The 23,521-nt window shown below is 39.5% G+C and overlaps 1 protein-coding gene across 1 annotated transcript in view; it reads left to right on the top strand.

The window, feature by feature from the left end:
• The first annotated feature begins 4,331 nt into the window (after positions 1-4,331).
• LOC118366802 (F-box-like/WD repeat-containing protein TBL1X) overlaps positions 4,332-23,521 on the top strand; it is a 40,380-nt gene continuing 21,190 nt past the window's right edge. The window contains exon 1 of the mRNA XM_035749493.2: positions 4,332-5,172. The gene's annotated coding sequence lies outside the window, so the exon portion shown is untranslated. The remainder of the gene's footprint in view (positions 5,173-23,521) is intronic.

Here is a 23,521-nt window from a genome sequence, read left to right on the forward strand (position 1 = left end):
ACACACACACACACACACACACACACACACACACACACACACACACACACCATTTGTATAACGGTTCTATGATCTATTTTGCAATATAATGTAATGACAATGTCACTCACTGTAACCTCACCTGGAAAAAGATCTCTAGGAAGGGCTTAGTAACCTCATAAATGACCTTTATGATGTGAAAAATACTGCTTGTCCATTGCTCCAGTCCACCTTACACAACACCTTTCTTCTGCCACATACAAAACTCCCTGGCCCATAGCTCATACATACACACAGTGTCATTGATATATGTCTTTATAGGGACTAAGGCAGCTCAGTAATTAAGTAGACCCAATGCATACAAACAATCCCATTAGTAAAGCAAGGTGATAGTGTGGGGTGACGACTCACTCGGCTGTATTACTACTGTCATTGGCTGGCTGGGCTGAGTGGATGGCCCCATTACACAGCAAAATGCTGATATGACAAAGCACCAGGCTGAATCCACTGATTTCACAGCGGTAACTAGGCTATAGCAGACATTCCCCGTCCCCTATCCTTCAAAACAAACAATGCATTATCACTATTAGACCACATCTCCAGTTAGAAATCTATATAAATCATATTGTGTTTTAGATGTATCCAGGCTGTGAGGTGAAATTCATGAACCACCCAGAGCATTTAATGTCCCATGGGGGAACGCTGTGAAAGTTATAAAGTAGACATTTAATGTTAGTATTTAGCTTGCTTTTATTTTACCAAAATATGCAATCGATCTTACAAGGAGTCCTGTTTTATTGTCTGAACACTGTGATGATGTAGAAATATTGACCTTGGTGATACTGTTATCTTAGTAAAAATGATTTTGCATTAAATGAAAAGCTTTTGGTCTTCTCAAAGGTGTTGTTAGATTACATTGCGGTAATACACATTGGTTTTAATTACAAAGTGAAAGATTAACAACTGAGAAAAAATTAGGGCGAACAATGGTTTTGAATGAGATTTGTCACCTCGGTGGACAATGAAGCAGAACTCTAAATGGTCATTTCTAGCTACCGAGTGTGAAGGGGGTTCATACCATAATATTCAGCGCTGCCAGCATCTCCATTAAAACCTGGAATCGCTGACATTTCAACTAGCTATACCATTAAAGTCTTCTGCATTGTACGTGTTCTATTTTGGCTATTGTGACTAAAGACAATGTCTCCGAACATCAAGTCTGCTGTGGAAAAGGATCTTTAATATATACATTTGATTCATTTAGCAGAATCAAACCCACAACCCTGACATAGCAAGTGCCATGCTCTACCAAGTGAGTCACACAGGACTATAATATTAATTTAGATTACAATCCAAAAGCTTTCATATGTTTACTTTCCTGCAAGGGTATGTATATGAAATACATTCTCACATTGACTTTAAGTGGGAGTTGGAACAGCCTATGGCGTCAAAATCATTATAATTATTAAGGTTAATTTGGCCATTCGGACCCCAAAAAATATTGAGCAGTATTACATAGGCCTAGATTATGTGTAAACATATTGCAGTTTGGATACAGATTGTTCTAGTAATAGAGCCAAATCAAGATGGATTTTCTATAAGAGATAACTAACTACTCAATCATGAAGGGAATCAAATTGCTTCTCACCACAGAGAATCCCTGTATAATCTATTGCACATTCTCAGTACATTAGAATATAAAACCTACTAGAGACATCAACTGTCATGTCATTCTTTAACACTTATTGTTTGAGTACTTGGAGGAGGGAAGGAAGCAAGAGGTGGAAGGAGGAGAGGAGAAGCAGCAGGAGCCACAGGTCATCAACCCTTGACCCCTGACCTCAGCTCTTGAATCGCTGGCATATGTCTGATTTCCCCACTTTTCCCCTCACTCCCTCCCTCCCTCAGTAATTTGACTATAGCTGAGAAGGTATGCACTGCACTCCCTTTAAGAAGCATTCCTCAATGTGTGAACTGCCCCTCTCTACCACCACTACACCCAACCTGAGCCAGCTCTGGTCTCTTGGTCCTCCCTTTCATGAACACTCACACTTGACTTTTTTCCACTCTTAACACCTCTGACTTTGTTGATAGCTACTTTATTGAGTAAACGTCTACTTACTATGACTGTGATATGTGGTTGTCTCACCTGAATACCTTATGAGAGAAGCACTAACTGTAAGTTGCTCTGGATAAGAGCTTCTGCTAAATGACTAAAATGTCATGTCAGATGTGAACATGGTAATATATTTCCTCCAGATAAACATCTCAGCGGAGAAGTATCGACCTAATAGATTTATGTGAGAAGATAAAATACAGTATACATTTGCAGCAAAAAGTGTAGTCATATAAAAAGTATATTCCCTCTGAGAAGCAGAATTTCACAAAGGTAAACACTCAAACCCTGTCGCTGAAAATAGCTTTCCTTTTCTTGTATGCTGTGTTGCTCTGTCTGGAAAATGGGTCTGTATGACATAACAGCACCATAGAAACCCTCATGCGTCTCTCGCCTGTGCGGTTGCTTGCAGTGGGGGATGGGAAGGATGGAAGTAGGGGGGGTACAGTGTTACTGAGTTCACAAAGCCTTTCCTCACTCACACGCATGTGCACACAGAGGCATACACATAGGCACTTACTTACACACACGCACAAACACACACCCTAACACAAACACACACACAGATGCGAGCACATACAAACATGTGCATAAACACTAGCACACACACACACATACACAGTAGGCTTCTGTGTTGGTGGGTGGATTGTCTTGGCCCTGCCAGACTGACTCACACCCTGCCTGTGCTCGTATTCTCTTTATGGTATGAATAAAGCAGAAGGGCTTGGGAGCTAAATGCAATATGTCAATGGGTACTGCAGCACAGTGAGAAACAGAGACACAGCTGAATAAAACCCTGCTAGAGGCTGCGCTTCCCAGTGCTAATAACAGCCCAACAAGAGCTGTGTGACTATCGGTACCCTTCCCCCACATCAACATATTACCATCCCCACTCTGTGCTGTCTAGAAAGGTCACGTGACCCTCATCAGTCTCCCGGGTTGGGGGAAGGGGAACAGATTGAACCTGTTCTTTGTTAGGAGGTCAGACCCAGCTCCATGGTAGGAAGAGTTCTTACCACATACACGCTAATAGCCGTACACTTACAGGCTACAAATTAAGCCCAGTTAAAATAATTAACATAGGCCCTACTTCAGAGCAGAAAACACTAGCCACGCTGGCCACAAAATCCCCAGAGGCCTGGAAAGTGTAGTTACAAGTGCATATTGGAAAAGGCAATTTTTTCGCCCGTTGACCCCGAAATAAGGGGGTAATATTGTAATAAGACAATGTGATGAGGAATATGATCAAATCCTTTAATCTGTTTGTACAGCCAATATATATATTTAATCAGAATAAAGTAGAAAATATGGTTTTACCATAAAATCATTTGCAGAGGAAAGGAGAAAGCTAAATTCTGGGATGCAAGGATGCAGCAACTTTACTCGCAAGAATGATTTATAAAGTTTGATGTAAAAGTGTAATGTATTTGGATGGTTTTACTGTCAGTTACTTCTTAATTAATCTAAATTATATTTAAATTACATTTTGACTATGAGTGATGCTTTTGATATACAGTCACACTTAGCAGTTCAGAATCCACATTTTACTTGGCTACAGTAGTAGTACAGTCGGTATCACTATCATTGGTGAAATAAAATGTGGAAATGGTAACAGTGATAGTACTAAAGTACTATGCAATACTATGTAATAAGTGTTAATAACAATGTTATTACATAGTTATGAATCCATTGCTATCTTTTTCAAACGTGTGCATGGTACTCTGACCTACTGTATGATGTTGAATTGCATAATTCTTTAGTCTTTGTGCGCAAATATTCACGCTCATACGGTAACCAAAGGAATGTGTCACACGAATGTAGAGCAGTAACGATGTCAACTTGTTATTTACTTTCCAAATCTGAATGACTGAGCAATGCCAAAGGAGAATTAATCAACCACTATGTGACCCTACAGGCGAAAAATACAGATCGGTGGGGGAGGGGATTCAACTCAAAGGCCAGATACAATGTAGGGTTGCATCATGTGAAGATTATTACCGTAGCCCTTTTACCAGATCCAACCAACCCAAGGTCTTTGGCCTTTGTGCATTAGAAACATTAGTCATTTTCTAACAAAGCTAAGATTATAATGATTGCAATTCTTCAAACTTGGAATTCCGATTCACTTCAAATATATATTTTGGGATTACAATGTAGTTTATTCTTGATTGATGTAGATGTTTAATCAAACAATAATATTTTACCATATAAAGTAATACATAGGCCTACTTTAAAATAATATCACACAATATGTTTTGTAGGGGTTGCAATTACATGAATCAATAATCATTGTTATCATCACTCAATGTATATTTGTCTTTTAAAATGGCAAAATGCAATGTAAAAATTACAAGTAGGCTACCAAAGACAGTACATGACTATAGCTACAATGCTCTTTGGTTGAAGTTTGCAGTGGCCATGTTCTGAGACCACATGTAGCCTACATGTACATGCACTTATGTACAATAAATTAACTTGAGGCAATAACAGCTAATAACCATCATTTTTAAATGGCACAATAGAGGAAATCGTTGAAGAGAGGTCAAACAATGCCATTCACGTGCATTAGAATTGACTATAAATTCTATATATTTTTTTATCTATAAAGAACATGGCATGTAGGCAAAATAACATCATGGTATTTCGTTACCATTTAGGCTACTGGAAGGATTGTTATGTTTTGAATAAGCAGGATCAAGGTCAGGTGCTGATTTTTTCATTGTAGGTCACGACAGTCTCTATCTCTCTCTCAGCCCTCTTTCTCTATGCCGATGAGCGCTTGCTGCTGTCTCTTGACGTTCTATTTTCAGAAACGCTGAAAACTCAATTGCATACATCCCCAGCTTTAGACCTCGCGCTTCTTTAAACTTTACATGCCACACAATCATTTGCCAGGAATATCTATTTTAGACCATCTCTGTTACCTTCGGAGCGCAGTTAGAGATAGCAGCGGTGGACAGAACTTGAAGTATGATAAGCAAAATGGGAGGAAAGTCGTCCCTTGCTTATTGAGTTGCAGCCTCTCCTTGTGGAAGTGGAAGAGGTGGCGGCAACACCACGAGCTCACTCTGAGAAAGGTAAGTTAGAACTTTTGTTCAAGTTTCATTAATAGTAACATTGTATTTCCATGAATTATACATTGTTGCATGTTAATACTTGCTGAACTGAGTAACACTGTTTATTATGACACGTTTACTGTATCACACTACATGTGTATAAATGTCTTCCAAAGGAACATTTAGATGTGTTAATTGTTAGTAGTCTAATATAAACGTTGCTTTATATTTTAACATAGTACTTTAATTATTGTATATTTTGACATAAATGAAACATTTTGTTGAGCTGCAATACATAAAATGTAGTAACTTCTGGTGGCAGTTATTGTGTTTCCCTGCTGAGTTATAACCCTGATTTTTAGATTAAAGAGTAAATGAAAAAGAAAACGTGTGATGCAATTTAACATACTCAAACGTAATAATAAAATGTAATATTGGCCACATTTAAAAGGTATTGCTCATGCTGATAGTTCGGAAGCGCATGAGTGGGGGAGGGGAAGTAGAGTCAACTGCACCACCAGTCAGACAGACAGACATTGGCTTCATAGTAGCTAACCTGCTGCCAGGGTTACTTCTTTTTACAGTATAAGTCAAAATGGTGACATTTAGCCCACGTCTAAAAGCAACACTCACCCTCCAGCCCATTCAATACAGTAGTTCAAATGCTAATTGGGCATTAGATTTTAGAGTTTGTGTATTTCCTTATATTTACACATGAAATTAGAGGAGTCTTTCGAGAATGGATATACTGAATGGTATTGGCGAAGCTTGTGGATAGGTCACTGGGATGCTTGAGGTTTGGAAGATGCATCATCACATGGAATGTAGCCTAGGCCTATCCCACTGGGCAAAAACTGGTTGACTCAACGTCATTTCCACACCATAAATGTTTTTTTTTTATAATTCCACGTTTAATCAGCTTGGAATTGTTAAAAATGTTCCTTTATTTAACGAGGCAAGTCAGTTAAGAACAAATTCTTATTTACAATGACGGCCAACCGGGGTACAGTGGGTTAGAACGACAGATTTTTTACCTTGTAAGTTCAGGATTTGATCCAGCAAACTTTCAGTTACTGGCCCAACGCTTTAACCACTAGGCTACCACCTGCTGCTCTCTGACTCTGAATGGATTCGCAAAAAGTATTTTTTTTCACCCAACTTTTAACCTAAATCCAATATCATGGTTGAATTCACGTTAGTTGACAACTCAACCAAATGTAAATACAAAATAGACATTTAACTGATGTCTGTGCCCAGTGGGATGGCACCACCTCGATCACCTGTTGATCTGATGGTATCTAGGTCCTTACATTAGACACAGAACACAGCGATGTAAAGACTATTTAGGCTCTATGTTAACATAAAGTCATCCCCCCACTTACATTTTATGGGATAATGTGCAGTCATATAAAACTTGACAACAAAAAACAACATTCTTCAATGTATGGCAAGAGTTTATCAGTACAGAGAGACTGGAATTATTGTATTCTAACTCTTATGATGATCCTCCATTACCAAGGAATCTGAACTAATAAAGGCCTAGAATACCAACAAAAACTGGAGCTTGTCTTGCCTGTGTCCACTGGTTTGGTTGTAGAGTGAAACCAAATGACTCATAAGAACAACTGGTTTAGTGCCATCTATTAAAAGAACAATGGAACTTAATTGCTGCTCCTGGATGACAAGGCTTTTCCATTTGTGGAAATCTACAAGCTATTAGAGAGTTATTATTGGTAATGTAGAAAGTCATTAGTAAGCTATGACTGTGAACCTTGACCCCATTTTGGAGATGGAGCCGTATCGATGGTTAATAGCAACGCAAAGCCTTAATGCAGCGTTTCCCGAGCTCGGTCCTCGGGACGCTAAGGGGTGCACGTTTAGTCAACGCTTAATGATTAGTTGATTATTTGAGTCAGCTGTGTAGTGCTAGGGCAAAAACCCAAACATGTATCCCTTAGTGTCCCAAGGACCAAGTTTGGGAAAACCTGCAATGATATTGTCAAGATTTTGAATTGGTTATGTCTCAGTGAACATTATGTTCTGGGAGATTATATAGTTGTTTTTCTCCTGATGAGCAGTGTTTCAGAAGGCCCAGATTTTTTTACACTTGAATGTCTCAGCTTTCTAGGGGGCCTAGATGAATAATATTGTTGGCCATGGTATGTCTATTGAAGGTTCAGTGATCTGATTTGGCCTTTGGCTTTAGTGGTGAGTGGTGACGTTGTGTTCAGGTTAGAAATGCCTGGATGGTTGTTGCTAAAGTGACTAGAATGACGTACACAACAGCCAACTTAAAATAATTTGGTCACATAAACTGGATATCTGTAGTGAAATGTGTTGTTTTACAGCAGGCAACCCTGGACATGGAGTGCCGCAGGCATTTTATGTTTTTGATTTAACTGACCTGGAAGACCAGGTGTGTTGAATTTAGACAATCACTGAACTGATCAATTAGCTCAGTTGGTCAGGGCTGCTTTCAGTACATTAAAACGTAATTGAATGGAAGTGGTACTGTACTAAACGACCAGTTGGAAAATGGGGAAGGACTGGGTTGTGGGTTCAGAATGCACCGCTGCCCTTTAAATATGTCACTCATTCCGTCAAGCCACACACTGGCACGCCCAATGAATGGAGTAAACATAGCTCAATGTCCATTCAAGAATGTTTTGGGAAAACGTGTCATTCAGTAAAAAACGTTCAGCAATGTAGCAAACGTTCAAGCGAACTGAATTCACCCCTTGTTTAGGGCCAGCCTAGATGGAATTTAACTTCATCCTGCAGTACCTTAGGCACTCCAGGAACAGGGTTGCCTAGCCATAGCCATAGTAGTATGGCACCGCTGGAGCAAATTAAGGTTAAGGGCACATCGGCCAATTTTTATTATTAAATTTTTCTTTTGTTTACCTTGTCCACTGGTTTGGTTGTAGGACCAATGCTCTAACCGCTAGACTATCTACCGCTCTTTCAGATGGACTCTTTGTCCTCAGTTGTAGTTTTTAAAAATATTAGTTTTCATTTTTCAAATAGACATGTTTTACATACAACAAAAACATTAATTGCCTGAAAAAAGAAAGTAGCGTAAAACAGAAAAGGTAACCTATTTCCTTCCATGAACCAACAACACAACCCTACCATTCTCCAATGTTCCACTGTAGGCTAATGGCCATTTAGACATTCTCCTTCAGTCAGTAGTTTCTTGTTTCCTTTGGTTATACATTTTGTTATTTAGATACATTTGTGAAATTTACCCCTTTGTGCAAGAGATGAGATCTTTCAAATAGAGGGCATTTTGTGTGGAACTCTCATTTGTTCACAGCAGTGCTTCAATTCCCATTCACCAGCAGTACCTGAAGTTAGCCCCAGATACAGAAACCCCATGTGACAACCACTCTCAAACTCTGCATATTTATGCAGCAATATTTATTTCTAATAGAACATGGGAGGAGGCATGGCAGGCAAGAGGGGCTTACGGTTCACATGGGCCACCAGCCAGTTGGCATGCCAATATTTTACTCAGAAATAACACCCATTGATGGTATTACAGCCTTGTTCAAGACTACATCCATTTATTTGGGATCTGGGATGGTTGTGTTTGTTGTTGTGTCTGGCTCTACCCTCATGACTTTGTTTGTATGTATGCCATATATGTAAAGACAAGTTGCAGGCCTGTCGAGAGTGTACCGGAGGCCACAACAAAAACCTTAATGTACATGTTGTTACGGCAACTGCTCGCTGCAGCTGCGAATCAATCTCTATTCTCAGACCTAAACTGTAATGATTGCTAGTGCCCTTGTTTGAATGTTATAGATTCCAGACAGACTCCATTCTGCTCCTGGTAAAGCACAAAAGTAATTGAGACAAATCCAATAAGCTATCCTATGAATTGTGTAACCCAGGAGATAGTGGTGTCATATATGTGTCAGGTTTGTGACGTGTCATAAAAAGCGAGAGATTCGAGGGAAGTACAGGGGAATACACATTAAGCTTTAAACCCATAGGCCTACTGTTTATTGAAAGTTGTAATAAAAAAAAAATTTAAAAAAAGTATTTGTAAAAATTAATGTAGATTTATCTGATGACCTGCCATTTTTTTCCATGTATGATTTCACAATATCACAGTGTATTTGGGGAGCATTTACTGTGAACCCATGATACAACATCAGAAAGGAATTTGTGTGACATTGTATTGTCCCCAATGAGTTGTGAGGTTTTTTCTAGTGTGACAAAGTAAACCTGCGTCCCTTCTCTGGAGTTCTGTTGCTGTATTTTTTTCCTTGAGAATAATTAGTTTGTTGTGAATACTTACCATTAAATCATTAGCCTACTGTAAGTCAGCTGTTCAGCATGGTTACCACTAGTGGGGAAAACAATCGATACAGTTGCATATCGCAATGTTATTTTTGGACAATATTCATTTGACTCCAATTATCAATTTGGTAAAATAATATATATATATATATATATTAGAGGTTAACCGATTAATCGGAATGGCCGATTAATTAGGGCCGATTTCAAGTTTTCATAATAATCGGAAATCAGTATTTTTGTGCACAGATTTCTGATTTATTTATTTATTTAATTTTTTGAATATATTTGTTTTATACCTTTTATTTAACTAGCCAAGTCAGTTAAGAACACATTCTTATTTTCAATGACTGCCTAGGAACTGTGGGTTAACTGTCTTGTTCAGGGGCAGAACAACAGATTTTGAACTTGCAACCTTCTGGTTACTAGTCCAATGCTCTAACCACTAGGCTACCCTGCCGCCCCAATTGGCTGAGAGAGTCTGGACGGAGGGCTTGTTGTAAGGCAGCTCAGGGGTTTCAATCTTGCAACCGCACAGTTAACTAGTCCAACGCTCTAACCATTGCACTCCACGAGTAATCAGCCAGTTACGCGAATGCAGTAGAAGCCAAGGTAAATTGCTAGCTAGCATTAAACTTATCTTAGAAAAAACAATCAATCATAATCACTAGTTATAACTACTAATCCAGTTTAGCAGGCAATATTAACTAGGTGAAATTGTGTCATTTCTCTTGCGTTCATTGCACGCAGAGTCAGGATATATGCAAGTTTGGGCTGCCTGGCTCATTGCGAACTAATTTGCCAGAATTTTACGTAATTATGACATACATTGAAGGTTGTGCAATGTAACAAGACTATTTAGACTTAGGGATGCCACCCGTTAGATAAAATACAGAACGGTTCCGTATTTCACTGAAATAATAAATGTTTTGTTTTCGAAATGATAGTTTCCGGATTCGATCTTATTAATGACCAAAGGCTCGTATTTCTGTGTGTCATTATGTTATAATTAAGTCTGATTTGATAGAGCAGTCTGACTGAGCAGCAGCAGGCCCGTAATCATTCATTCAAACAGCACTTTCGTGCCTTTTGCCAGCAGCTCTTCGCAAGCACAGCGCTGTTTATGAATTCAAGCCTATCAGCCTAATGGCTGGTGTAACCAATGTGAAATGGCTATCTAGTTAGCTGGGTGTGTGCTAATATTGTTTCAAACGTCACTCACTTTTAGATTTGGAGTAGTTATTCCCCTTGCTCTGCAAGGGCCGCGGCTTTTGTGGAGCGATGGGTAACAATGCTTCGAGTGTAGCTGTTGTCGATGTGTTCCTGGTTCGAGCCCAGGTAGCGGCGAGGAGGGGGACGGAAGCTATACTGTTACACTGGCAATACTATAGTGCCTATGAGAACATCCAATAGTCAAAGGTATATGAAATACAAATGGTATAGAGAGAAATAGTCCAATAAATACTATATTAACTACAACCTAAAACCTCTTACCATGGAATATTGAAGTCTCATGTTAAAAGGAACCACCAAACTTTCATATGTTCTCATGTTCTAAGCAAGGAACTCAAACGTTAATCTCGAAGACGTTTATTCTTTCAGTGAAATACGAAACCGTTCCGTATTTTATCTAACGGGTGGCATCCATAAGTCCAAATATTCCTGTTACATTGCACAACCTTCAATGTTATGTCATAATTACGTAAAATTCCGGCAAATTAGGCGGCCCAAACTGTTGTATATACACTGACTGATTGCGTGCAATGAATGCAAGAGAAGTGATACAATTTCACCTGGTTAATATTGCCTGCTAACCTGGATTTCTTTTAGCTAAATATGCAGGTTTAAAAATATACTTCTGAGTATTGAGTTTAAGAAAGACATTGATGTTTATGGTTAGGTTCACGTTGGAGCAAAGACAGTCCTTTTTTTGCGAATGCGCACTGCATCGATTATATGCAACTCAGGACACGCTAGAAAAAGTAGTAATATCAACCCTGTGTAGTTAACTAATGATTATGATTGTTTGTTTTTAATAAGATAAGTTTAATGCTAGCTAGCAACTTACCTTGGCTTCTACTGCATTCGCGTAAAAGGCAGGCTCCTCGTGGAGTGCAATGTAATCAGGTGGTTAAAGCGTTGGACTAGTTAACTGTACGGTTGAAAGATTGAATCCCCCGAGCTGACAAGGTAAAAATCTGTTGTTCTGCCCCTGAACGAGGCAGTTAACCCACCGTTCCTAGGCTGTCATTGAAAATAAGAATGTGTTCTTAAATGACTTGCCTAGTTAAATAAAGGTGTAAAGAAATATATATAAAAAAATCGGCCAAATCTGTGTCCATTCCAATTAATCTGTCGACCTCTACATGAGATGGTGTGTGTCGAAATCCTCTTTCTTGTGCTTTCTGAGGTGTAACGACCCAGTATAGAATCGCAATACATATAGAATTATGAGAATTGCAATGCATATTGTATCAGCACCCAACACGCAAACCACACCGGCTGCGTTGTGTAGACTTACATGTGTTCTGTAATTTCACCCACACAGCTTGCGTGAATAAGCATCTGTGTAGCCAAGTGCTAAAATAGAACATGGTTCTATTTGAAACACTCATGCGCTGCGCTGCAAGTCCCCTTCGTATTGGAAATCAGGAAGATACAAACCCACGTGGATGCTTGAAAGACAAACGAGGTGAGATTAATAGCATATAATTAACTTAAAAACGAATAAATTTATTAATTGTCGGAGACCACAAATCTGGTTCATCCTTGGGAGCAATTTCCTGTCAGGAGGAATGGGCCAAGATTCACCCAATTTATTGTGGGAAGCTTGTATAAGGCTACCCAAAACGCTTGACCCAAGTTAATAAACAATTTAACGGCAATGCTACCAAATACTAATTGAGTGTATGTAAACTTCTGACCCCCTTAGGAATGTGATGAAATAAATAAAAGCTGAAATAAATAATTTTCTCCACTATTATTTTTCTTAAAATTAAGTGGTGATCCTAAAACAGGGAATTTCTGCTAGGATTAAATGTCAGGAATTGTGAAACGGATCACGGAATCCGGAAACATGTACTGTAGAACAATAGGCTCTCACTGGTTCGGTCAGACCGCTCCTTCTCTTTTGAACGTTTGGGGACATGAATCACTGCATGGCTATTTGCTCATTTCTTCTGTTGTCATATCTGCATGCATGGATTTACATGCTATGCAATAGTTGAAGCTTGTGATATACAGTAGCCTGGATGGTATGGTTGGTTGGCTGTCATTATATAGCCAAGCCATCATACATTGAATCTTTAACTTGAAGGGTCTAAGAAATATTGGCTTCTACTTTGACTTCAGCAAAAAAAATGTTATTTTTTTTACAAAGTCTGAATAAAAGACGCATGGCTTGCTTTGTTCCCCAATATAGTGAATTAACTAACTACATTTTGCTCAAACAGATGGGGAACTAACAAAGAGTCACTGACCACAACCAAAATGTGTTGCGTGCGCGAGTGTTGCAAAATCAATTTAGAAATCTATATTTTTCAATTATTGCACCCACACTGCTCGCGTGCGCCAATGAGCATCTGCATTGCCATGGGCTAAAACAGAAGTCAGTTCTATTTCTGATGCAGATCGTACTGCAAGTCCTGCCTCTCCCATCTCATTGGTTTATAGAAGCAGGCACCCACGTGCCATCTCCTCATTGGTTATACCCACGTGGGTGACTGAAAGACGAACGAGGTCAGTGGCGGTAATGCACCTAATTTATGAAAGTTGCCAATCGCAATATAAAGTCAAGAGAATAAAAAGCCTAGGAGGAGAGATGACTAGAAACGATTCGGTTGACCGTTTTATGTGTGGATTAATTGTCGGAGTAGAGGACCTTGTGCATTTCAGGTAAAATATAACTCAATGTTTATATCCCAGGACAAATTAGCTAGCCACGCAAAGTTAGCTAAATAGGACAAATTAGCTAGCAAGTGCAAGCTAACTAGCTAAATTGCCATAAATGTTTAATGCTTTTTGACCTGTCCCCAAATTAATATAATTGGTTCAGAGTTTGTTTTGATATTTTATCCTGTGTGTGGTGATCGCGTTTGGTGTGGGGGACAAAATACATTTATGCACGATGGCGCAGCCGGTTTGGGTTCCGTGTCATTAGGGTGTCGACTGAATATTGACTAGCAACAACAACTGGGACCTAAAAGGCGCACACTAAATTGTCCCAAGAAGAGGCAAACAAAAGAAAAACCCTCACCAAACATAGACAGGAAGCGAACCAAAAAGGTGGAGCAAAACGTAATTAGATAAAGGATTTGTTTGTCTAGAAATCAAAAATAGGGAGTGCCAACTAATGGTGTTAACCATCTGCATCAAGACAACTGGAGCACTGGGCCAGCTACTCTTAAATATCACCTGGGCCAGCCTTTATTTCCGCCTAACAACCTAGTAATAATTTAGTTCAATTTCTACCTATGGGTGAGTATGATCTAGAAGAAAAAGAAACGCACACCTATTTAGGCGAGGTGCTGGCTAGCGGAGTAGAAAACTTGAAAATAAAAGAGAGACGCACACTCTAGGAGCTCAGATGCAAAAATGTAATTACCAACGTTTCGACAGCCAAGCTGTCTTCATCAGGGTATAATATGGGTGAGTATGAAACATAGCCGTAATGCTGAGCTGGTATTGGCACAAAATACGCTCTTAAACTCTTGATGGTTGCTAGGCAGTACCAGTTACCCATCCTCCTGACAGTTCTAAACTTTGGGAGACATGTCTCTTCCCCCATCTCTTCACATAGCCCACCGCTAAGCATGCCCTAGTTTCTTAAGCACAACATGGTGGGTCCATAAAGAGTTACTGTGGGAATAAATATCACTGAATGATGAAAATAATGGAGTAAAGTAGGCTAATGCAATTGAAGGCTTGTATCAAATTGTCACTTACTGAAAGTCCCAAAGTCATCCAATCATCGTAATACATTTGAAGAAATATCCTACCCACGTGTGGTCAACGAGATCATTTGATTGAGACAGTGCCACCGCACAGCGTTGAGACAAGCATGGGGACTCGTCTTGATAAATCAATTGTCAGATTTTGGTTTTCACTGAATCTCTGTTTGGATATTGGTTAGGCTATTATTAGGCTGGGGAAATGTTAGCTAAGTTGAGGTGAGTGTTGTTCATGATCATCTTGTCGAGTTGGCTCATTTATTACAATATTTTGCCAGCATGTTATGGAGTTTAACATGTGGATTATTTTGCTCTTCAGTCGCTTAGTAGCCTCGGCCTACTCCAGATAGCCTGTGACTTTACGGACTTGTTTCACTGAATCGCTGTCTGTAAGCCATTTTATTATATTTTGTTTCTGTCTGGGAAAATAAGTGGAGGTGGTATAACTAATAAGTTGTTTTTTTCATCTATCACTGATCAGAGACATTTAGCATGCAATAATGTAGCCTAAATCAAGTGTAGGCCTCGTGTTTTGCTCAATCGTGTATAGGTAACTCCAAAAACCCATGGAGGTTGTGAAATACTAACACGAGACATATGCTTTGAAAACAGGATTTCTATTATTTTCTATCAATGTCATGAAGATACTCTCAATGTAAGACACTACGTCTGCTCCCTAATGAAGTGGAGTGAGGGTAAGAAAGAGATGAAAAGCATGGGCTTGGGTTCTGTTTCAAAATATCACCTTTTTTATAGGACAGCTGTTCCACACAATCCTGTGACACAAGTTGGGCGGGAAAAATATTATTTGTATTTTATTCTGTTATATTACCTTATATTCTTACTTCAGAAAATGTGTGTGTGTGTGTGTGTCTTGCCTGTTTAATGAACTATTGATTTCATTCATTTGGACGTAACATAATTAAACTCAACATATGCCATTGTTTATTAGTCTTATAATGTTTCTTAGTACCTGCCTAAACAAATTAATAATGGATTTATTTTAATGGTATATATTCAATTAATTTATTAAAATAGAAGCCCACCCACATCTGCACACCACTACTACCACTCTTCGCCAGCATGCACAGGGAATGTATAAAAGGCATATGTAGGCAAATCCTATGTGAAAGCAGTATCTGTCTCTATCCCATGTATTCTCCAGTGAACCCTAGAATAAAGGTTATAGATGACTCCAGGATATGGCAGTAGATGTGTCCATCCATCTGATTGGCTGGCAACAATGTACATAACACTTGAGACCATTGGCTCCCATGTTATTTGCCATTTTGTCAAGTAATTTTTAAATTATATAATGATAATAAAAATGTAGGCCAAACTCCATGTTTAGCATACATGCTGCATTGATGTCAATGGTCGATATTAGTGATGCACCTATATGCCATTTTTGGCCGATACTGATATCCAATATTTTCCTTTCCAAAAAAACAATATACATTTTTTTTTGCGGCCTTTTAAGCATTCTAGTACAGTTAAATAGTTAACACACACCGACGCAGCGGTCTAAGGCACTGCATCTCAGTGCAAGAGGTGTCACTACAGTCCCTGGTTCGAATCCAGGCGGTATCACATCTGGCCATGATTGGGAGTCCCATAGGGCGGCGCACAATTTTCTCAGCATCGTCCGGGCTGTCATTGTAAATAGTTAGTTAAATAAAAGTTTTACACACACACCACACTAACCAAAAAGTTATTTTTGACATTTACGTATGTCCCCATTACCAGTAAAACATAATCAAATCCTATTTCTTTCCCTCACTTGCTGTGCTGTTTCGTTGTTCATTTGGTCAGTTTCATTCTCAACCAGGATTTCTATGGAACACCGTTTGGGTCTTTGCGTGTCAAAAAAGATACACGCCAAATAACACAACATAATCTATTTCAGTAGCTATAGTTAGCTAACTATATAGCTAGGTGTCATCATCTAAAATAACCCTAATTTATAAGACAGTTCTTATCTGATTAATGGTGGTCGGACACATCTATGTGAAGCTAGCCACAATAAGGATTAGGCACAATAGTGGAACTTTTTTTGTACAGCTTTGACAGTGCTACTGTATCTTTTTTGACACGCAAAGACACATACTATGGAACGTTGTTTGGATGTCGTGAAGCTAATAGCATTGACTCTATTACTGTGTAACTTCGGTAGGGCAACATCTGAAAAATAGCGCAATTGGTAGTGTACCGGTGCTCTACCAGTCGGGAAAAGCCAACATCACCCACGACAAAGAATGGTTGATTGTCAAGGGCAATGAATTCCATTATTTTGGCTGTAATGGATTTGGCCTTTGAATTGTCTCGCTGAAAATGTCTTACCCTTTCAAATGACTGCTGGACTTGTTGACTGCTCCATCCACACAGCAGACATTGTGTGGGCTAGGTTCGGAATGCTGTGTTGCACGTGCAGTGCAATATTTTACGTGCCGTTATTACGTCATGTACCTACGTTATATACTCTACCGTTCAAAAGTTTGGAGTCATTTAGGAATGAAAAAAAAGAAAAGCAAAATAACATAAAATTGATCAGAAATACAGTGTAGACATTGTTAATGTTGTAAATTACTATACTAATTATGTTAGCACAGCTAAAAACCTGTTGTTCTGATTACAGAAGCAATAAAACTGGCCTTCTTTAGACTACTAGTTGAGTATCTTGAGCATCAGCATTTGTGTGTTCGATTACAGACTAAGAATGGGCAGATGCAAAGAACTTTCTTCTGGAACTCATCAGTCTATTCTTGTTCTGAGAAATGAATTCTATTCCATATTCCATATCTCAGATTGGCTAATAAAAGTAAAATATTAAGATGGGCAAAAGAACACAGACACTGGACAGAGGAACTCTGCCTAGAAGGCCAGCATCCCGGAGTCGCCTCTTCACTGTTGACGTCGAGACTGGTGTTATGCGGGTACTATTTAATGAAGCTGCCAGTTGAGGAGTTCGGAGGTGTCTGTTTCTCAAACTAGACACTCTAATGTACTTGTCCTCTTGCTCAGGTGTGCACTGGGGCCTCCCACTCTTTCTATTCTGGTTAGAACCAGTTTACACTGTTCTGTGAAGGGAGTAGTACACAGCATTGTACGAGATCTTCAGTTTCTTGGCATGGAATAGCCTTCATTTCTCACAACAAGAATAGACTGACGAGTTTCAGAAGAAAGATCTTTGTTTCTAGCCATTTTGAGCCTGTAATCGAACCCACAAAAGAAGGCTAGTTTTAGTGCTACTTTAATTAGAACCACAATTTTCAGCTGTGCTAACATAATTGCAAAAGGTTTTTCTAATGATCAATTAGCCATTTGGATTAGCTAACACAACGTGTCATTGGAACACAGGAGTGATGGTTGCTGATAATGGACCACTGTACGCCTATGTAGATAATCCATTCAAAGTCAGCCGTTTCCAGCTGCAATAGTCATATACAACATTAACAATGTCTACACTCTATTTCTGATCAATTTGATATTTTACTGGACAAAAAATTAGCTTTTCTTTCAAAAACAAGGACATTTCTAAGTGACCCCAAACTTTTGAATGGTAGTGTAGGTATGCTCGGTAGCTTTGACATAGTTTTTTAAAACATCAGTGTTTAAACTAGACATTAGGCCGATACTGATGTTGGCATTTTTAGCTAATATCGTCTGATTCCGATATATTCACTGATATATCGTGCATCCCTAATCAAAATGCATGAATGTTCAAGTGAGGCACGTACATGGATTCTATCTGGTCCTGTGTGATGTGCTGTAGGACGGAGAAGAACTGGGGGCAAAGTTAGTCCCCGGATCAGTGGCTGAAAAGCTGCTAGCTGCAATAATGCTTTGATATTGCTATTCACTGTAGTAGTCAAGAAATGACTGATGTAGACCTACCATATCCTGTTGGATTTGACAACCAATGTAACCCTTCAATATTAAAACTACAGAAACACAGTGTAATCTTCAAACTGTTGTCAGTCAATCACCTCTATCCAGGCAGGCAAGGCAGCCGAGGAAGAAGTGGTTTCCCCTAGATACGGTAGTGCTACCATCCCACAGTTTCCCTCCCACCACACACCACCTGTCGTTTGAGCGAGTCCTTGAGAAAGGCAGACAATAATACACAAATAGTTGTTGTGGCTACCTGATTGTGGCATCATTAGTTATCCTCCCCATTTCCCTCCCTCCTTCCCCCTCTCTCTCCCTTCCCCCAATGGTCAGTCTAACCAATGGCAGGTTTTACTCAGAAGAGTAGTTCAAGAGAAAATGGCTGCTGTTTCCAGGTCATATTTGCACATCTGTCAGGAGGTGACTGCACAGGAGAAAATGGGGTCCTCCTCAGCATGTTAGGGTAGAATGTGCCTCCCTGTGTTTTTGTAAACCTCTTTTTTCGTGTGTCCTGTTTTTCTACATCAATCCCCTTCAAAACCTATACACATAAATGCCTGGCGGAAATGCCTGAGTTTCTCTTCGCTTTACTGTCTCAGGGTATTTTGATAGCATGTTGTCTTCTTGAAGCCGATGTCATGATTTTAAATATGTTATTTTACGCTTCATTTATCTTCATATTGAATACTATTTGTTGTGGTTGATGATTAGAAACTTATGTATAGAAGAAAATATACATTTGTACTGTAATTTGCTAGGGTTTTGTGTGTTTTCCCTGCAGTGTATGGACATGGTTGTTTTTTCTTCCCTCTCTATATCCAATAAGAAGATGTTAATAGACTTCTCTAGTCTGGGAGAGCACACTGTTTTATCCTTGAGTTCCAAACACAAACCATCCACATCTATTTTTAGGCCAGATTATCCAGCAAAAATCAGCATTTGCAACTGATTTTTTCTCTCTCTGTAATTACACCCCCCCGTCGTGACCTTATCCGTGGAGACCTTATCATGAAGACTTCTGTACTGTCTGTAGATCTAGGAGAATAGTTAAGCAGTTTATATTTTTATGGTAAGAATTTACAATAAGCAGTAGCCATTTCTGTTTTGTAGTGCTACAGAGTGTTTATGTACCATCAGTTGACCCTTCCCTAAATGTTTAACCTCACAGTTAGAGAGGAGGGAAAAAGATCAGACCATAGATCAACGTTTAAAGACAACTTCATCCTAGAGCAACTAATCCATGCCTGCGCTGGAACGACTGGATGTGTTTTGCGGAAAAATTGTGAATGTAGCAAAAAAATGACATTTTAAATGGAACGCTCATGAAATGCTTACATGACAGCAACACTGTTTTGGCTTGAGTCCTGAGATCGTTTTGGTTGAGCCATTTTACCTTCTGCAATAAGTGTTTGTACTTACGTGGACATTCAACCTGATGTGGTGCTCTTTCCAATGAATTTCTAATGGCTCAGGCAACTACTATAGTTGTCATTTGGTTCATAACAACTAAAAGAAAATTGGACATTCAGTTAAATTGTGTTGTACTTTCACCACAGCCTCGGGCATAACACTCAGTTGAAACCTAAACATCGTAGCCTGGGTGAATGGCTGGAATCAACTTTACTGTGCATTAAACATGCTAATGATTTCCCTAATGAGTCACAGGGCTGACAACTAATGGGAAGCTCATAACTGTCCAGTGTTATTTCCATTTTTCTGCTGCTGCAATCAGTCAACTCCTGGGATATGCTATATGGAGGCTAAATGCAATTGCTTGGGACCGTTGTGAATGCATGCCCCAAACAAGGAAAACAATTTGGAGCAAGACAAATAATGTATTTGAAATGGGTTTGATGAATGGCACTACACTATGATGTAGATTATAGTGTGTACCAAAATATTACATTAGGCAGATATGTTCTTCCAATGATATCATAACTGATATCCGAATTATGATATTTAAATCAAATCAAATTTATTTATATAGCCCTTCGTACATCAGCTGATATCTCAAAGTGCTGTACAGAAACCCAGCCTAAAACCCCAAACAGCAAGCAATGCAGGTGTAGAAGCACGGTGGCTAGGAAAAACTCCCTAGAAAGGCCAAAACCTAGGAAGAAACCTAGAGAGGAACCAGGCTATGTGGGGTGGCCAGTCCTCTTCTGGCTGTGCCGGGTGGAGATTATAACAGAACATGGCCAAGATGTTCAAATGTTCATAAATGACCAGCATGGTCGAATAATAATAAGGCAGAACAGTTGAAACTGGAGCAGCAGCACGGCCAGGTGGACTGGGGACAGCAAGGAGTCATCATGTCAGGTAGTCCTGGGGCATGGTCCTAGGGCTCAGGTCCTCCGAGAGAGAAAGAGAGAAGGAGAGAATTAGAGAACACACTTAGATTCACACAGGACACCGAATAGGACAGGAGAAGTACTCCAGATATAACAAACTGACCCTAGCCCCCCGACACATAAACTACTGCAGCATAAATACTGGAGGCTGAGACAGGAGGGCATTTGTGGCATAGAGTAGGGGTTTATCGGTATCCAGATTTTCATACCGTCACACCTTTTCTGTACCTTAACGGCATATACAGTAATTCCGGAAGTGCACACAAGGGGCGCTATTTAGAAAACAATTTAGGCAACAGGGATCTTGATCCAGGAGGGGATCGAATGTTTCTATTCTTATAGTATTTAGTTTGAGGATTTTGACATGAGCTAGCAACATTTGATAGACTGGTTTCATCTGGAGAAAAAAAAAGGTTAGCAACCGGATACCAACGTGTTCTGTGGAGAGAAAAAAAGGTGATAGTTCCAGTATTTGGATAATTGTTGTGATTGGAGGAGAGTTGTGAGGTTTATCGAAATCAGGATAAACTCCTCTGTTCTCCTCAAGCTCATTAATGATAGAATGTTTATATTTGAAGATGTCATAAAGGCCAGTCTCTTCGGCAATGACCAGGTAGGGCAAAAAGTGGAATGTTAGCTAAAGAGATTGGTACTCAGGCTAGAATCTCTCTGCTGTAAAAAAGAAGGTTGACATTTAGCCCCTTACCTAACAAGTTAACAAACCAAATGCAAAGCTGGAACGCTGAGCTGGATATAATTAGATTTCTTATAGCTCTACTGACCTTTACATTTTTTTTACGGTATTGAAAATCATACCATCAGTATTTCAAAATACCCCGGAATACGGTATAAACGCTATATCGCCTAGCATAGACTATGTGTTTGATGTGGAAGCGAACTGTACAGGGCAATTCCACGAGTGATGCAGAAACTAAGATTATCACTTTAAAATGTATGTTAAACAAAAACGAATGATTGTAAAGGTAAACAAACCATAGAACTCTATGCACAAGGACTACTTTTAGCAATTTCCACAGAAATGTTTACAAAAACACATACCTAATAAAGAAAAGTGCAGATGCAATATTTGGTAACAGAATGACGGTTTGTGCTGTCATTCTGTCACCAAACTTTGCATCTGCACTCTTTAACTTTGCAATCATTGGTTTTTGTTTGGCATACATTTTAAAGTAGTACATCTGAGTCTAAGCCTCACTCTGTTACTGTGGAATTGCTCTACAGACAGTGTCAATATCACCAATGTTCTCAATCCACAAACTCAATTTGTCCTCACTGTACCTATATCACTCAACAGATCACGACGTTAAAGTGCTCTTGCTAGTTGCCACAGCACAAAGCAAATACCTAGATTAGCATTTGTGTCAGAAGTGGGAGGAGTGTATAGGCTGTGGTGGTTTGAGGGAAGCCTAGATGCCCAGGAAGCTCTGTAATGGATGATGCCGTCATGTGCCCATCTGATATATGGATTAGTGCCCCCCCCGACCCGCTGGGCTTCACCTTGTAATTATTTCCAGTTTCCAGTTGTTTGTTGTGATGGCAGCAATGGCTCCCTGCTTTGATGCCGATAGCCCTTCCCTTCCAGCCCTGCCAAAGAGAAGTGGTGTGTAGGGATGTCTTGCAGCCCACCCAGACTGACACAAAGGCTTAGCTTGGAAAAATGGGACCTGCTTCCAGCTTTGGTGTTTTTCGTAATTTTTTAAAATGTTTAATAAATGATTGATCAGATTATTAATTGTGTTTTTGGTTTCATATGATACTGACTCAAGCGATGCCTCTCATTAAATAATGTGGTGGTGTGATTTATGTATTCATGGAACGTTAGTGTGAATCCACACAAGGAGAATGTGTCTCAGTGTGAGATTGATCTTCACACCAGCTCCAAATCATAGCACCATCTCTGATTGTTGGCGGAAAATTCATGTGAACATTCACACTCAGCCAATATCAGGGGATATTTCATTTGAGCGCTGCATGTCTGCTGTGCGGTGCAATAAAGCCAGAGAGTCCATGTGAAAGAATATCCCAGTGTAATCGGTGTGAAATGGCTGGCTAGTTAGCGGTGCACGCTAGTAACGTTTCAATCGGTGACGTCACTTGCTCTGAGACCTTGAAGTAGTTGTTTCCCATGCTCTGCAAGGACCACTGCTTTTGTAGAGCAATAGGTAACGATGTATCGTGGGAGGCAGTTGTTGGGTTCCTGGTTCAAGCCCAGGTTGGCGAGGAAAGGGACGAAAGCAACACTGTTACTCCAAGGTGAAGACTTGCATTATTCATGTTGAGTAACATATTCGACACGGCTGGCACAGAGCTCAAATGTATTGTTCATCTGAGGAATTCTTAACCTCTTGTGGGGGACCGCAAGGTTCTTTATGATGGATAACTGGCTGTTTTTGGAGAGGTAAATGATTGTAGCTTCATGAAGAGGAAGTATTTTACAATGTATTGTTGTCTACGTGGTTTTGAATACAGAATATGATATATATATATATGTTTTACCTTTATTTAACTAGGCAAGTCAGTTAAGAACAAATTCTTATTTTCAAAGACGGCCTAGGAACAGTGGGTTAACTGCCTGTTCAGGGGCAGAACGACAGATTTGTACCTTGTCAGCTCGGGGATTTGAACTTCATGAAGGACATAACTCTACCATTCCAATTTACAATATAATTTAACAAGAAAGAAATACCCTTTTGAAAGATCTTTCCCATAAATACAGGTATTTTATCAACCAGCACATTTGAGATCAGCCATAATATTTGTTGTAATATTTGTTCTATCTTTTCAGGGGGGTGACATTTCAATTGTAGCCAGCTCTGCAATGCTTGTTTTGAAAAAGAGAGATACTTTGAAAAATGT

This window comes from Oncorhynchus keta, chromosome 34 (assembly GCF_023373465.1).
Source record: "Oncorhynchus keta strain PuntledgeMale-10-30-2019 chromosome 34, Oket_V2, whole genome shotgun sequence".
Classification (NCBI taxonomy): Eukaryota; Metazoa; Chordata; class Actinopteri; order Salmoniformes; family Salmonidae; genus Oncorhynchus; species Oncorhynchus keta.